Here is a 16,680-nt window from a genome sequence, read left to right on the forward strand (position 1 = left end):
CCATTAATCAAATCCATTTTAATTTGGTAACATCCTCTAGGTCTTTATCTTAATTTTATTTCGAAAGTAAAATGAAGAAAACTTTATGGTTATTGTTCTAATAGGCCTATTTGATCTTGGCTTGCAGAGGCAAATTTATTTCTTTTAGAATTTTGCATCTTTTATCCATTTGATGGGGTTTGATGAAGAAACACAAGACACAACAATGTCTCTGTGGATTTTTTGCCGCTGCTTGTCTGCAGGGCTCCCCATTCTTGCTGGTTTTTTCCGTCCACAACGTCTGCAGACTGAGGGGTTCCAGGTATATATTGCTGTCACAATTAAATATCAAAGTCATTGAAGAGTGATGATGAGATCAAGGCGATTTCGTTGTTGTTCGGTGTTTGAATACAGAGAGATGCTGTATTCACCAGTAAAACAGCAACAGAAAAGTGCTCAATAATAGTGACAGAAGAACAGTTGCTGGTGGGAAGTACCTTGTCTGGAGCCTCATGAAAAGCAAGGATTTATTTCCCCTTTATCTGATCTTGACTCCATTTCCAGTAGAATATATCATTAGGTGTAAAACAAAACATGGGTTCTGATTCACATATCCTACAATGTATAGCCTTCCCAGAAGTAATTTTTTCTCTCACGTGGCTGCATTGGAAAGTTAGCAGCTGACCAAAAGACAGATACCTCACAGATGAGCCGTTGTCTACTAAATGGCATGAAAAATTCTAAGTGGGATGGAAAATTCTATTCAAACCAGGACAAATAAAACCAGCTTGATAATCTATCTTTGGAACCTAAAATGTGTGAGTAAAACATATTTTATAAATGACTTTCACCTTTAAAAAAAACCCTTTAACCTGTGGCTACTAGAAAATTTATAATTATACTTATCAAGAGAGAGTAGACAATCCAAAAAACAGATTATATTATTTATCAGTAGATAGTACCTATTATTTCAGTAGAGAAAATAAGGATTATTTGACAATCAATAATATTTATTGACTATTTTCCATAGTAGATTATTCAATGAATATTGCCAATATAGTCTCATGCTCGTGATATTGCACATAATATAATTGTTATAAGAGAAACTACTTCAAGATGCTGTTCAAAGGAACCACAGGGAAACGCTCATGTAGAGCAGAGTCCTGATTGATCCCATCCTGATGCTAACAGCCCTCCAATTGTTGCAGCACCCTAGAAAAGTGGTTGTAGGAAAAAGGTTTGGGTATTCAAAGCTATTTAAAAAAAATACCCTCATCAAAACTGATAACTTTTGTCTGTGAAACAGACTTTTAAGAGGATAAAAAAATCAAATTACAGACTGGGATAAAGTATTTGCAAGTCATATATCTGAAAAAGGACTTGTATCTAGATTATACAAAGAACTCTCCAAATTTAACAGTAAAAAGCTACATAATTCATTTAGAAAATGGGCAGATGGCATGACCAGACATTTCACCAAAGAGGATATACAGATAGCAAGTAAGCACATAAAAAGATGCACCTCATAATTAGCAATTAGAGGAATACAATTTAAAATCATATTGAGAAAAATCTGGGTTTTCTTTTTGTCTCACATCCCTAACTGTGTGCTGGAAACTCCAATGGGTGCAGATTAAAAAAAAAAAACAAAAAACAAAAAACAAAACAAAACCCTAAGGAAAGCTTTAAGGTATAGTGCTGACAAAGGTCTGTCTAGTCAAAGCTATGGTTCTTCCAGTAGTCATGTATGGATGTAAGAATTGGACTATGAGGAAAGCTGAGCACCGAAGAATTGATGTTTTTGAACTGTGGTGTTGGAGAAGACTCTTGAGAGTCCCTTGGACTGCAAGGAGGTCCAACCAGTCCATCCTAAAGGAAATCAACACAGAGTATTCATTGGAAGGACTGATGCTGAAGCTGAAACTCCAATACTCTGGCTACCTGATGCAAAGAACTGACTCACTCGAAAAGGCCCCGATGCTGGGAATGCTTGAAGGCAGGAGGAGAAGGGGATAACAGAAGATGAGATGGTTGGGTGGCATCACCAACTCGATGGACAGTTGGTGATGGGCAGGAAAGCCTGGCATGCTGCAGTCCATGGGGTCACAAAGAGTCAGACACTACTGAGCGACTGAACTGACTGACTGAAGGAAAGCCTATCCTCTCAAACCAAAGGAGAAGAAGGGGAAAAGCCTAGAAAGAAATAAGACTTTCAGACAATAGCTTCCATTCCTACTGCAGCCAAATACCATGGACAAAGCTGGGGCTGAATTCCCATCCTTTTAGCAAAGGCAGAGTGGTGAGCCTAAAGGTCTACCCTGGTGAATCTGTACCACCTTGCTCTCTTTATCCTTGGGGTAGAATCACTGGAAGCCAGAACTTTTATCCCTTCCCAAAGTTAACAAGGCCACCTCACCCTCATGGTGTCAGTGGAGGCCATGTCAGTGGGAGATATTCTTCCTTGCCAGGTCAGGGTGGTGTCAACAGAAGCTAGTGATGAGCCTGGAGTACCACACCCCCCCCCACCAGCAACAAGGATTCCTTCTTTGGAGAGTCAAACATGGCAATGTGGGAAACACAATCCCTATAGGTGGATCACGAAATAGTGCCTCCCTCTTCCCACTGGCATAATGTCAGAGAAGGTCTCCTAAAAGAGATGCTTTAATAACTACAGAGTCTCATAATAATAAAAATATTCATATACAACAGAAAGTAATCTCTAATACCTAGATACAGAAAATTCCTATCTTGAACAAAAAAAGAAAATCAACAGATGAAAACACATAAAATGATGAAAAAACTTATATGACAGAGGTGTTAAATAAGACATGTTAAAAATGTTTAGACAAGCTTGACATAACTGAAAAAATGGAAAGTCTCAACAGGTAGGCTCTACAAAATAATAATAATAATAATTTAAATGCAAGATATAACAAAGAGCCAAATAGAACCTTTTATTTATTTATTTTTAATTTAAATTTAGTTATTTTAATTGAAGGCTAATTACTTTACAATATTGTATTGGTTTTGCCATACATCAACATGAATCTATCACGGGTGTACACATGCTCCCCATCCTGAACCCCCTTCCACCTCCCTCCCCGTACCATCCCTCTGGGTCATCCCAGTGCACCAGCCCCAAGCATCCTGTATCCTACATCGAACTTGGACTGGTGATTCATTTCTTATATGATATTATACATGTTTCAATGCCATTCTCCCAAATCATCCCACCTTCGCCCTCTCCCACAGAGTCCAAAAGACTGTTCTATACATCTGTGTCTTTTGCTGTCTCGCATACAGGGTTATCATTACCATCTTTCTAAATTCCATATATATGAGTTAGTATACTGTATTGGTGTTTTTCTTTCTGGCTTACTTCACTCTGTATAATAGGCTCCAGTTCCATCCACCTCATTAGAACTGATTCAAATGTATTCTTTTTAATGACTGAGTAATACTCCATTGTGTATATGTACCACTGCTTTCTTATCCATTCATCTGCTGATGGACATCTAGGTTGCTTCCATGTCCTGGCTATTATAAACAGTGCTGAGATGAATATTGGGGTACAAGTGTCTCTTTCCCTTCTGGTTTCCTCAGTGTGTACGCCCAGCAGTGGGATTGTTGGATCATAAGGCAGTTATATTTCCAGTTTTTTAAGGAATCTCCACACTGTTCTCCATAGTGGTTGTACTAGTTTGCATTCCCACCAACAGTGTAAGAGGGTTCCCTTTTCTCCACACCCTCTCCAGCATTTATTGCTTGTGGACTTTTGGATTGCAGCCATTCTGACTGGCGTGAAATGGTACCTCATAGTGGTTTTGATTTGCATTTCTCTGATAATGAGTGATGTTGAGCATCTTTTCATGTGTTTGTTAGCCATCTGTATGTCTTCTTTAGAGAAATGTCTGTTTCGTTCTTTGGCCAGTTTTTTGATTGGGTCATTTATTTTTCTGGAGTTGAGCTGTAGGAGTTGCTTGTATATTTTTGAGATTAGTTGTTTGTCTGTTGCTTCATTTGCTATTATTTTCTCCCATTCTGAAGGCTGTCTTTCATCTTGCTTATAGTTTCCTTTGTTTTGCAGAAACTTTTAATTTTAATTAGGTCCCATTTGTTTATTTTTGCTTTTATTTCCAACATTCTGGGAGGTGGATCATAGAGGATCCTGCTGTGATGTATGTCGGAGAGTGTTTTGCCTATGTTCTCCTCTAGGAGTTTTATAGTTTCTGGTCTTTCATTTAGATCTTTAATGCATTTTGAGTTTATTTTTGTGTATGGTGTTAGAAAGTGTTCTAGTTTCATTCTTTTACAAGTGGTTGACCAGTTTTCCCAGCACCACTTGTTAAAGAGATTGTCTTTAATCCATCATATATTCTTGCCTCCTTTGTCAAAGATAAGTTGTCCATAGGTGCATGGATTTATCTCTGGGCTTTCTATTTTGTTCCATTGATCTATATTTCTCTTTGTGCCAGTGCCATACTATCTTGATGGCTGTGGCTTTGTAGTAGAGCCTGAAGTCAGGCAGGTTGATTCCTCCAGTTCCATTCTTCTTTCTTAAGATTGCTTTGGCTCTTCGAGGTTTTCTGTATTTCCATACAAATTGTGATGGTATTTTTCACAGAGCTAGAATAAATAATTTCACAAATAGAACTTTTTAATTGTAAGGTACAATAACCAAACATATAAAAGTTGATGGGCTTACAGCATAAAGGAGATGACAGAGGAAAGGACTTGAATATAAAACAATGTAGATTTCTCAACATGTAAAAAAAGAGAGAAAATGAGCTGAAAATATGAACCAAATCTCAGACATGTGTGGGAGCTGTAACAACTGATCTTACATTTGTGCTATCAGAGTCTCAGAAGGAGAGAAGAGAGAGAGTGGGATTTTAAAGTATTCAAATTAATAAAGATGAAACTACCTCAAGTTTAACCAAGGACATAAATGCACAAGTTCAAGAAGCTGAGAAAATGCTGAACAGGACAAGCGACACATCATAAACTTCTAAAAACTGAAGACAAAGAAAAAGAAATATCGAAAGCATCAAGAGAGACACAATAAACTTCCCTACAAATAAAAAACAATTTGAATAATAGTGAATTTCACACTAGAAACCATGGGGCCAGAAGGAAGGGAGATAATATTTTTCAACTATTAAAGAAATGTGAACACAGAATTTTATATCCAGTAAAAATAACCTTCAGGAATCAAGGAGAAATCAAAACATTCTCAGACGCATAAACTCTAAAAGAATTTGTTGCCATCAGACCTAATCTAAAAGGATAGCTAAATGATATATTCTAGACAGAAAGGAAATGGTAAAACAAGTAGTCTTAAAAGAAAAAAGAAAACTGAAAACAAAAAAGCAATAGACTTTTATTTTTATCTTGAATTTTTGAACTTGTATTTTATGGCTGAAGCAAGAATGATAACACTGTATGTATACAATGTGCAAAAGAAAATATTTGAGACAAATATATTATAAATGGAGGAAGATAAAGGGACAGAAAGGGAGGTAAGTTTTCTATACTTTACCAGAACTGGTGAAATGACTGTGACAAGTTATTTATACATAATTTATTTCTACAGAAATCACTATGAAAACTATTCAGATAAATACATTAAAAATACTATAGATAAATAAAAATGACAGACTGAAGAATGTTCAACATAATCCTCAGGAAGGCAGCAAAAATAAAACAGAGAAATGAAATACAGAGAGAAAAATGGAAAACAAATAGCAAAATGCCAAAATTAAGTTTTAAAATATCAATAATCTCAAATTCTCCAAGCCAGGCTTCAACAGTATGTGAACCGTTAACTTCCATATATTCAAGCTGGATTTAGAAAAGGCAGAGGAACCAGAGACCAAATTGCCAACATCTGCTGGATCATCAAAAAAGCAAGAGAGTTCCAGAAAAACATCCACTTCTGCTTTATAGACTATACTAAAGCCTTTGACTTTATGGACCACCACAAACTCTGGAAAATTCTTAAAGAGATGGGAATACCAGACTACTTAACCTGACTCTTGAGAAATCTGTACACAGGTCAGGAAGCAACAGTTAGAACTGAACATGGAACAACAGACTGGTTCCAAATAGGAAAAGGAGTACGTCAAGGCTGTATATTGCCACTCTGCTTATTTAACTTGTATGCAGAGTACATCATGAGAAATGCTGGCTGGATGAAGCACAAGCTGGAATCAAGATTGTTGGAAGAAATACAGATAACTTCAGATATGCAGATGACACCACCCTTATGGCAGAAAGTGAAGAACTAAAGAGCCTCTTGATGAAAGTGAAAGAGGAGAATGGAAAAGTTGGCTTAAAACTCAACATTCAGAAAACTAAGATCATGGCACCTGGTCCCATCACTTCATGGCAAATAGATGGAGAAACAGTGGAAACAACTGAATCACATTAAATGCAAATAACATAAATGTACCAATTATAAGACAGAGTTTGGTAGGGTGGCTTAAAAAATATATAACTCAATTATATGCAATCTATAGGAAACTCGGGCTTGCCAAGTGGTGCTAGTGGTAAAGAACCTGCCTGCTGATGCAGGAGATATAAGAAAGGTGGGTTTGATTCCTGGGTGAGGTAGATCCCTTGAAGGAGGGCACAGCAACCACTTCAATATTCTTGCCTGGAGAATCCCATGGATAGAGGAGCCTGGCAGGCTACAGTTCATGGGATCAAAAAGAGTTGAACATGACTGAAGCAGCTCAGCACACACAGATATAGGAAACTCATTTCAATTATAATAGTATGAGTGGGTTGAAAGTAAAAGAACTGAAAATGATATGCACAAACATCAATCAAAACAAAGCTTAAATGTCTATATTAATATCAGATAAAGTATACTTTAGAAAATCATGAGAAATAGAGAAAATTGTTACATAATAATGACATCAGTCTAGCAAAAACTCTTGGCAATCCTCAATGTGTATGCATCATACAACAGACCTCTAAAATATGTGAAGCAAAATAATGATAGAAATAAAAGAAAAATATCGAGAATTATTGTTAGAGACTCCACCACCCACTTTTTAAGAATTAATAGGAGCCTGGTGGGCTACAGTCCATCAGGTTGCAAAGAGCTGAACACAACAGCACACACACATACAAGAACAACTAGAAAGGAAACCACTAACAATATAGAACTCAACAGCACCATCAACCAACAGCATGTAATTGACCTTCAAAGGACACTACACTAACAGCAGAATTCACATTATTTCAAGAATCCACAGATTTTGCATGATATAGCATACCCCGGGTTGTAAAACATAATTCATCAATTTTAAAAGAAGTAAAAGCATTCATAATGCGTACTCTGACCACAATGGAATAAAAATACAATCAACAACAAATATATTCGTTCTCACTTTTCAGTTTCATGCATTGGAGAAGGAAATGGCAACGTAATCCAGTGTTCTTGCCTGGAGAATCCCAGGGACGGGGGAGCCTGGTGGGCTGTCATCTATGGGGTCACACAGAGTTGGACATGACTGAAGTGACTTAGCAGCAGCAGCAGCACACAAACCCTTAGAGGCTAAGCAATATATTTCTAAATGACTGATGGGTCAAAGAGGAAGTCCCATAGGAAATAAGAATACATCAAACTGAATAAAAATGAAAAGAACCCAGCATATCAAAATCTGTAGAACACAGCTAAAACAGTACTGAGAGGGAAATTTCTAACATTAAATGCTTACATTTGAAAATTAGAAAAGTGTCAAATAAAAATCTAAGGTTTTTATAGTAAGAAATTCAAAAAATAAGTAAAGTAAGAATAAGGAAGGAAATAATAGCAGGAGCTTCCCATGTGGTACTAGTGGTAAAGAACCCGCCTGCCAATGCAGGCAGATGTAAGAGATGCAGGTTCAATCCCTGGGTCCCCTGGAGGAAGCATGGAAACCCATTCCAGTACTTTTGCCTGGAGAGTCTCATGGACAGAGGAGCCTGTTGGGCTATAATCTATAGGGTCGCAAAGAGTCAGACAGGATTGAAGTGACTTAGCACGCATGCACGCAAACAAGAGCAGATTTTCCAAGAAATTAAAAGCCCCCCCCAAAAAAAAAATTCAGAAAATTGATGAAATCAAAAGCCAGTTCTTTGAAAAGATTGATACAATTAACAAGCCTCTAACAAGGCTGACATATTTTGTAAAAAGGACGCAAGTTACCAATATCATGACAGTGAAATTAGTATTTCTTCAGACCCTGCACACACTTAATGTATAAAACTGTTATGAGATATAATACCAGAATGGCCAAAATAGAATACTCTGAAAAGACCAAGTGTGAGTGAAGATGCAGAGAAACTGAGACACTCCTATGGTGCTGGAGGAAATGAGAAATGGTACAGTTATATTGAAAAAAAAATTGACAAGTTTCTTATAAAACTAAACATGCATATACTTTATGATGCAATAATTGCACTCAAGAATTTATCCCAGAGAACTGAGAACTTATGTTCACACAAATACTTTAGTTCTAAACAAATGTTTACAGTAGCTGCATTTCTAATAGCCAAAATCTTGAAACAACTTAGATCCCCGTACAAACTGTTAAAACAACACAATTAAAAAATGGGCAGAAGACCTAAATAAACACCTCTCCAAAGAAGATGCAGAGATCAGATGACAACAGGCATGTGAAACATGCTCAGCATCACTAGTTAGAGAAATGAAAATCAAAACTGCAATTACTTAGAGAAATGCAAGGTAGTAAGTACTACCTTACTTCAGTCAGAGTGGCCATCATCAAAGTTTATAAATAATAGATTCTGGAGAGGATGTGGAGGAAAGGGAAGCTTACATTGTTGGTGGGAATGTGAATTATTGCAGTCACTATGGAGAACAGTATCAGTTCAGTTCAGATGCTCAATCATGTCCAACTCTTTGCGACCCCATGAATCACAGCACGCCAGGTCTCCCTGTCCATCACCAACTTCCAGAGTTCACACAAACTCATGTCCATCGAGTCGGTGATGCCATCCAGCCATCTCATCCTCTGTCGTCCCCTTCTCCTTCTGCCCCCAATCCCTCCCAGCATCAGGGTCTTTTCCAACGAGTCAACTCTTCACATGAGGTGGCCAAAGTACTGGAGTTTCAGCTTCAGCATCAGTCCTTCCAATGAATACCCAGAACTGATCTCCTTTAGGGTGGACTGGTTGGATCTCCTTGCAGTTCAAGGGACTCTCAAGAGTCTTCTCCAACACTACAGTTTAAAGCATCAGTTGTTCGGCGTTCAGCTTTCTTCACAGTCCAACTTTCACATCCATACATGACTGCTGGAAAAACCAAAGCCTTGACTAGATGGACGTTTCTTGGGAAAGTAATATCTCTGCTTTTCAATATGCTATCTAGGTTGTTCATAACTTTCCTTCCAAGGAGTAAGCATCTTTTAATTTCATGGCTGCATATCTGAGGTTATTGATATTTCTCCCAGCAATCTTGATTCCAGCTTGTACTTCTTCCAGAGAACAGTATAGAGGGTCTTTGAAAACACTAAAAATAGAGCTACCATATAATCCTGCAATCCTACTCCTGGCACATATCTGGAGAAAACTCTAATTCAAAAAGATGCATTCACCCCACTGTTCATCGCAGCACTATATGAAATAGCCAAGAGGTGGAAACAGATTAGTGGTTAAAGATGATGTGCTGTAAATGTCTATCTATCTATCTATCTAATATAATATGGATAGATTTACAGGTTGTCCTACTTAGGGAAGTAAGTCAGAGAAAGCCAAATATCATATGATGTCATTTATATGTGGAATCTGAAAAAATAATACAAATGAACTGTTTACAAAACAGAAAGAGACTTACAAACAGAAAACAAGCTCAGTTACCAAAGGGGACGGTGGGGGAGAGATAAATTAGGGAGATGGGATTAACATATACACACTACTAGACATAAAATAGATAATCCACAAGAACCTACTGTGTAGTAGAGGAAACTCTACTCAATATCTTGTAATAAACTATACAAGAATGGAAAAAAATCTGAAAAATAATACACACATATAAGAATAGCGCAACCACTTTGCTGAATACTTGAAACAAACACAACATTGTAAGTTAACAATAAAAAATTGAAGTGCAGCAAATTTGATCAAAATCGGTCAACCCATTCAAAAGTTAGTAGGAAACAAACAGATCAAACACTAAAAGGTCCAGTTGATTTCACTGTGTTCAATCAATATTTTTGCCCTTTCCAATTCAGCAGGAAGCCTTCCTTTAAACATTATGGAAGCCAAGAATGTCTGAAAAAGTGTTTGATTTTACCACACACTGCTAACTGAAAATTAACCACAAGGAGGTAGAAGTCAGAATATTCAACAGTAAATTTATTTCTCTTTTCCAAATGAGAACAGCCTTTTCATGTGGATCATGTTTAAAAAATACTTTAAAATTTATATAGCAATATCTTAAGTGCATTTTAGTTTGGTTTTTAGTATGTCCCTTATTCCAATTAATGATTCCTTTGTTGGGTTAGAGAGATTTTTGATAGAGGTTCAAAAACAATAGTATAAGGTGCTGACAAACGATGACAGTTTAGTTTCTAATCTTAAAATATGAAGTATTTGATCTACAACAAGGAAGCTCCCCCTCCCTTTTTAAATTTCTAAACTGCATAGATAAATCTCAAACCCAGAGGTCAAGAGTAATTCCTCCACAGACAATGTTAGTAAAACATATTTTTTTCTTTAAAAAAATTATCTAACATTCATTAAGTGCCAGGCACTACATTAAGTGCTGGAATGTGTCAAATTATATGAAATTGTTCATATATGACCTAAGGAATCTATGACCTAAAAGCAACAATTTCTTGCAATCTAATGGAAATGAAAAGCAGTTCTTTCCATTAAGACTTCACGATTTAATACAAGAAATTTAAGAGTACACAAAATTACAACTGGAATGAATTCTGGAAAACTTCCTTGAAAAAGTGCTCAAGCTGATTCTAGAAGGATGAATAACAGGAGCAGGTGGAGAAGACACATGAGAAAGAAAGTCTTTTCTGAGGGAGAAGTGTTCACAGATAAATCCAGGATCTAGGAGACAATGGGGAAAGTTGAATCTCCACTGGAGAGAAAGCATCAAACCACAAAGCCTCTGATGTGGTAAGATTTTTACTGAGGACAATTGGGAAACATTAAGTGATTACAGTCAGGAGAGTGGAAGGGAAGGTTTTTTATCTTAGGACGATCCCTCTAGTGGCAATGTGCATGTTTGTGGGGAGACACAGGACTGGAGGCTGGGACCTCACACAGAAGTTACTGTATCATGTGGGCGAGACATAGGTGATGAAAGGATATATACAAGCAATGGTAGCAGAAATGGTGAGAGGACGCCAGACCCAGGAAATCAGGAGTCCTAAACGACCTCATGTAGGATGAGTCAGAGGTGGAAACCAAGAGGAGATTTCTGGCCTGGGAAAGATACTGGCCATATCTCAGTATGTAAACTGAGACAGAAAGTATAGAAGGTGGGGTTGTGTGGAGGCAAGGAAGAGAGTAATAAATTCAGTTCTGCATGTCCAAGCAGACACATGTGGTTGAGAGCTTAACATTAGGTTTCTGATGCCACAAAGGAAATTTGAATTGGAAGTGAGACATCAGAGTCAACAACATAGAGAGGATAGTTAATCTCAGGGGGATACCTGAGGTGTCCAGGAAAAGAGTCCAGCTAAAGTCAAAGGCAGGGTGCTAGCGAAATGAACACCAAAGGAGTGGACAGAGAGGGAAGGCCCAGAGAAGAGACAAGAGACAGAATTTAATGAAACGAAGAGTAGTTAATAATTATCAAATAGCATAGCAGATTGTGATTAATGGCAGGACCTCCTTTGCTACTCAGAAGCCATTTTTCACCTGGGTGGACAGTAATGCCTATGAAGGACTGGGGATAGAAGCTAGATTACAGAGGGGTTAGGAGCAAATGAATAACAAATGAAGAAGCAGATGCATGTTTAGGCTACTTAAATAAGACCAAATGCTTCTTTATATTTTGATCACAGAGTAATCAGTCAGTTCAGTTCAATCACTCAGTCATGTCCGACTCTTTGCGACCTCATGGACTGTGGCATGCCAGGCTTCCCTGTCCATCACCATCTCCTGGAGCTTGCTCAAACCCCTGTCCACTGAGTCGGTGATGCCACCCAACCATCTCATTCTCTATAATATATGCTCACTATTCAGGGAAAGAGGGGAAATATTCAGATGTTAAAAGAATCGCTTCTACCTTCAGAGAAGAACACTAATATTTAAATTTTAGTGCATAGTCTTCCAGAATTTTCTTCTGCATGGAAAAAAAAATAACATATATATAGAGTTTATATATATATATATATATATATAGGATTCAGTTCATTCACTCAGTCATGTCCGACTCTTTGCAACCCCATGAATCACAGCAAACCAGGCCTCCCTGTCCATCACCATCTCCCGGAGTTCACTCAAACTCACGTCTACTGAGTCGGTGATGCCATCCAGCCACCTCATCCTCTGTCGTCCCCTTCTCCTGCCCCCAATCCCTCCCAGCATCAGAGTCTTTTCCAATCAGTCAACTCTTCGCATGAGGTGGCCAAAGTACTGGAGTTTCAGCTTTAGCATCATTCCTTCCAAAGAACACCCAGGGCTGATCTCCTTCAGAATGGACTGGTTGGATCTCCTTGCAGTCCAAGGGACTCTCAAGAGTCTTCTCCAGCACCACAGTTCAAAAGCATCAATTCTTTGGCGCTCAGCTTTCTTCACAGTCCAACTCTCACATCCATACATGACCACTGGAAAAAACCATAGCCTTGACTAAATGGACCTTTGTTGGCAAAGTAATGTCTCTGCTTTTCAATATGCTATCTAGGTTGGTCATAACTTTTCTTCTAATGGGTAAGCGTCTTTTAATTTCATGGCTGCAGTCACCATCTGCAGTGATTTTGGAGCCCAAAAAGATAAAGTCTGACACTGTTTACACTGTTTCCCTATCTATTTTCCATGAAGTGATGGGACCAGATACCATGATTTTCGTTTTCTTAATATTGAGTTTTAAGCCAACTTTTTCACTCTCCTCTTTCACTTTCATCAGTATGCAGGTCAGGAAGCAACAGTTAGAACTGGACATGGAACAACAGACTGGTTCCAAATAGGAAAAGGAGTCCGTCAAGGCTGTATATTGTCACCCTGCTTATTTAACTTATATGCAGAGTACATCATGAGAAACGCTGGGCTGGAAGAAGCACAAGCTGGAATCAAGATTGCTGGGAGAAATATCAATATCCTCAAGTATATGGAGTATACATATTATATATATATTGCATATAGTATATATACAAATGATGTATGTGTAAATCTTGTGTATATACACAAGGTATATACACATGGCGTATGTTTTTGGCAGGTTATGTCTAACAATCTTCTTGTATAATAATCTAATAATAATCTATAATGTGGGCTTCCCTGGTGGCTTAGATGGTAAAGAATCTGCCTGCAATGCAGGAGACCCATTTTGATCCCAAGATCCCCTGTAGAAAGGACTGGCTACCCGCTCCAGCCATGGAATTAAAAGACCCTTACTCTTTAGAAGAAAAGCTCTGACAAACCTAGACAGCATATTCAAAAGCAGAGACATCATTTTGCCAACAAAGTTCTGTATAGTTAAAGCTATGGTTTTTCCAATAATCATGTATGGATGTGAGAGTTGCACCATAAAGAAGGCTAAGTGCTGAAGAACTGATGCTTTCGAACTGTGGTGTTAGAAAAGACTCTTGAGAGTCCCTTGGATAGCAAGGATATCAAACCAGTCAATCCTAAAGGAAATCAACACAGAGTATTCATTGGAAGCACTGATGTTGAAGCTGAACCTCCAATACTTTGGCCACCTGATTAGAAGAGCCAACTCATTGGAAAAGACCCTGGCACTGGGAAAGATTGAGGGCAGGAGGGGAAGGGGGTGACAAAGGATGAGATGGTTGGATGGCATCACCCACTCAATGAACATGAATCTGAGCAAACTCTGGGAGATGGTGAAGGACAGGGAAGCCTCATGTGCTGCAGTCCATGGGGTCACAAAGAGTCAGACACAAATGAGAGACTGAACAACAATGATTTTTAATAGTCTAATATAATAATCTCATGTGCACATAAATGATGTATATATTAGTTGTGTGTGTGTGTGTATATATATATATATATATATACATACATACATATAGTGTATGTGGGTGTCTGTGGGCTCAGTCCTTGGAAGAAAAGCTCTGACAAAACTAGACAGCATATTAAAAAGCAGAGACATCATTTTGCCAACAAAGTTCTGTATAGTCAAAGGTGTGGTTTTTCCAGTAGTCATGTATGGATGTAAGAATTGCACCATAAGGAAGGCTGAGCCGTTGCAGTCATTTCCAACTTTTTGCAACTCTATGAACTGTATTCCACTTGGCTCCTCTGTCCATGGAATTCTCCAGGCAAGAATACTGAAGTGGGTTGTCCTTTCCTCCTTGAGGGGATCTCTCCCATCCAGGGATCAGACCCCCGCCTCCTGTGTCTTCTGCATTGGCAGGGGGATTCTTTACCACTGCGCCACGTGGAAGCCCCCAGGTGTATACATATTGCATAAGTCTTTTGGGAAGTTACATCTAATAATCTGCCTTTATTCCTTAAGATACCAAGAACATGCCAGGAAGAGTTTGCCTTACATTTATTAGTGTGATCTGACCGGGTTCTCTGGATGGGCCGGGGTGATTTAACTCTTCCACAGTGCTGGACATTTCAGAGCTACCTTCTCACGGACCTACATGCTCACCCTCCATCCTCTGCTTCTGTCTCTACTTGTCCTCTGGCTCTGAGCACAGCTGGTATCTGGAGACTTCCCTTCACCTGCCAGTTAGGGAAAGTGATTTGTTGTTGTTGTTGTTGCTCACATGTCTGACCTAAAAAAAAATTCTATTTAGTACAATTTGTATATATAGAGCTCTGGGCTGAAAAGGTGTTCATCTCCCAGAACGCCCAGGATACTGCTTTGTTTCCTTCCAGTAGTCACTGCTGCTGATAAAAGCAGAGAACAAAACAAAACACAAAAAGCTCATGCTTAGGATTCTTTCTCCTTTCAACATGCCCTGACTTTCCTGGGAGGTTTTTAAAACCTTGAATTTGGTTGCTTCTAAATGTTAGAATTGAGGAATTCTGAAGTGATGGATTTTAATTCATGGTTCCGGCTGTGCAGTGGTCTCTTTCACCTAGAGACTTTGAATCTTTTATCTCTGAAGCTTCACCTTCATCTGAATTGTATCTCTAGGTTTTTGTTTTCTCTAGTATCTTCAGTCCCTTGGTTTGGTTTTGTTTCCTATTGTATGTTCTGGGAGAATTCCTTACCTTTCAATCCACTTCTGACATTTTGAGTAGCAGTGCTCATTTTAGGTGACAGCTCATTTTAATTCTCTGGTTGTTTCTTTAGTAACTTCCTATTTTTGTTTTGTGGATGTAATTCCTTTAGACTTCTCTGAGAATACTTAGCCTGTTGTTGTTTCATTTTTAAACTTGATTATTGTGTTTGTTTATTTTGATCACTCTATCATGCTTCCTAAGTGCAGTTTATTCTATCTCTTTAGGCTTCTGGTGTATCTTTGTTGTTTATTTATTTATTTTTTAAAATAAATAAGCTGGTTAAAAAGCTGATTAGTAACTTTCTGTGTGTGGACAGGGCTAGCAGACAGGCAAACACTTTAGAGTACTGGGAGGCTGGGGAGGGCTGGGAACCCTACTTTAGGTTTCTTACATTGGAGAAATGTTAAAGAAGCTGTTTTCTCTAGGATTGTTCAGCTTCTTTAGAGAGTATTCCTCCAGCCTGGTAAATAGAAGCGTGCTTCTGAGTGGGCTTCACGTGGAGGCTGGGGAGATGAGAGTGTAGGACTGTCCGTGGTCCACATATACACTTTCTATTCTTCCTCCTCTTTTTAGCTTTGTAACTAACTTTGCCTTCAATTAAATGTAGCTTTTTCAGTCCAAGCATTGCCTGCTTTCTCCATTACAGATGAGTTTAGACTGTAAGCTTCTCTGTGTGTTACAGGCTAGAGATTTCCTCTGACCTAATTCCCAGTTACTACTTCTCAACCTCTTTTATGAATTCCATAAATTTGCTAAAATATCTCATCTCTTTATGGCCCATCTCCTCTTTTCTTTTTCCCTTAATCATGAGTTCATAAAATTTTAAAGGGGGTGTTGGACATGAGATATAACACATCTTTAATCACATGTCTCCAAGTGCAGTTTATCCCGTCTGTCTCTAGTTTATAAACTGTATGAAGGTAGGGCTTATGGATTTTTCCACTGCTGTTTTCCTAGTGCCTATTATAATGTCAAATAATGTCTTCAAACAAAGTTATTGAAAGAGCAATTAGGATTGGTGAGAACAGGGATTATGCAAATGCAAAAATAAAACCATTGCTTTTAAGTCACATCTGAAACATTGTTTAAAAAAATTTTAAACTCTTGGATCAAATTTTAGAACAATAAGAATGGATACAAACTGCCTTTCATAAAGTTGATCACAGAATGATCACAGAAGAATCATTCTCAGCTGCTTGTTTCTACATAATGAAAAGGGCGATGCTGGAGCAAGGGGAGTGGCAAAGGACTCAGCATGTTCTAGGGCTGCTGTAGTTTAGAATTTATATCTGTTTGTGTGTGTGT

This window comes from Bison bison, unplaced genomic scaffold (assembly GCF_000754665.1).
Source record: "Bison bison bison isolate TAMUID 2011002044 unplaced genomic scaffold, Bison_UMD1.0 scf7180017864300, whole genome shotgun sequence".
In the NCBI taxonomy this organism is placed as follows: Eukaryota; Metazoa; Chordata; class Mammalia; order Artiodactyla; family Bovidae; genus Bison; species Bison bison.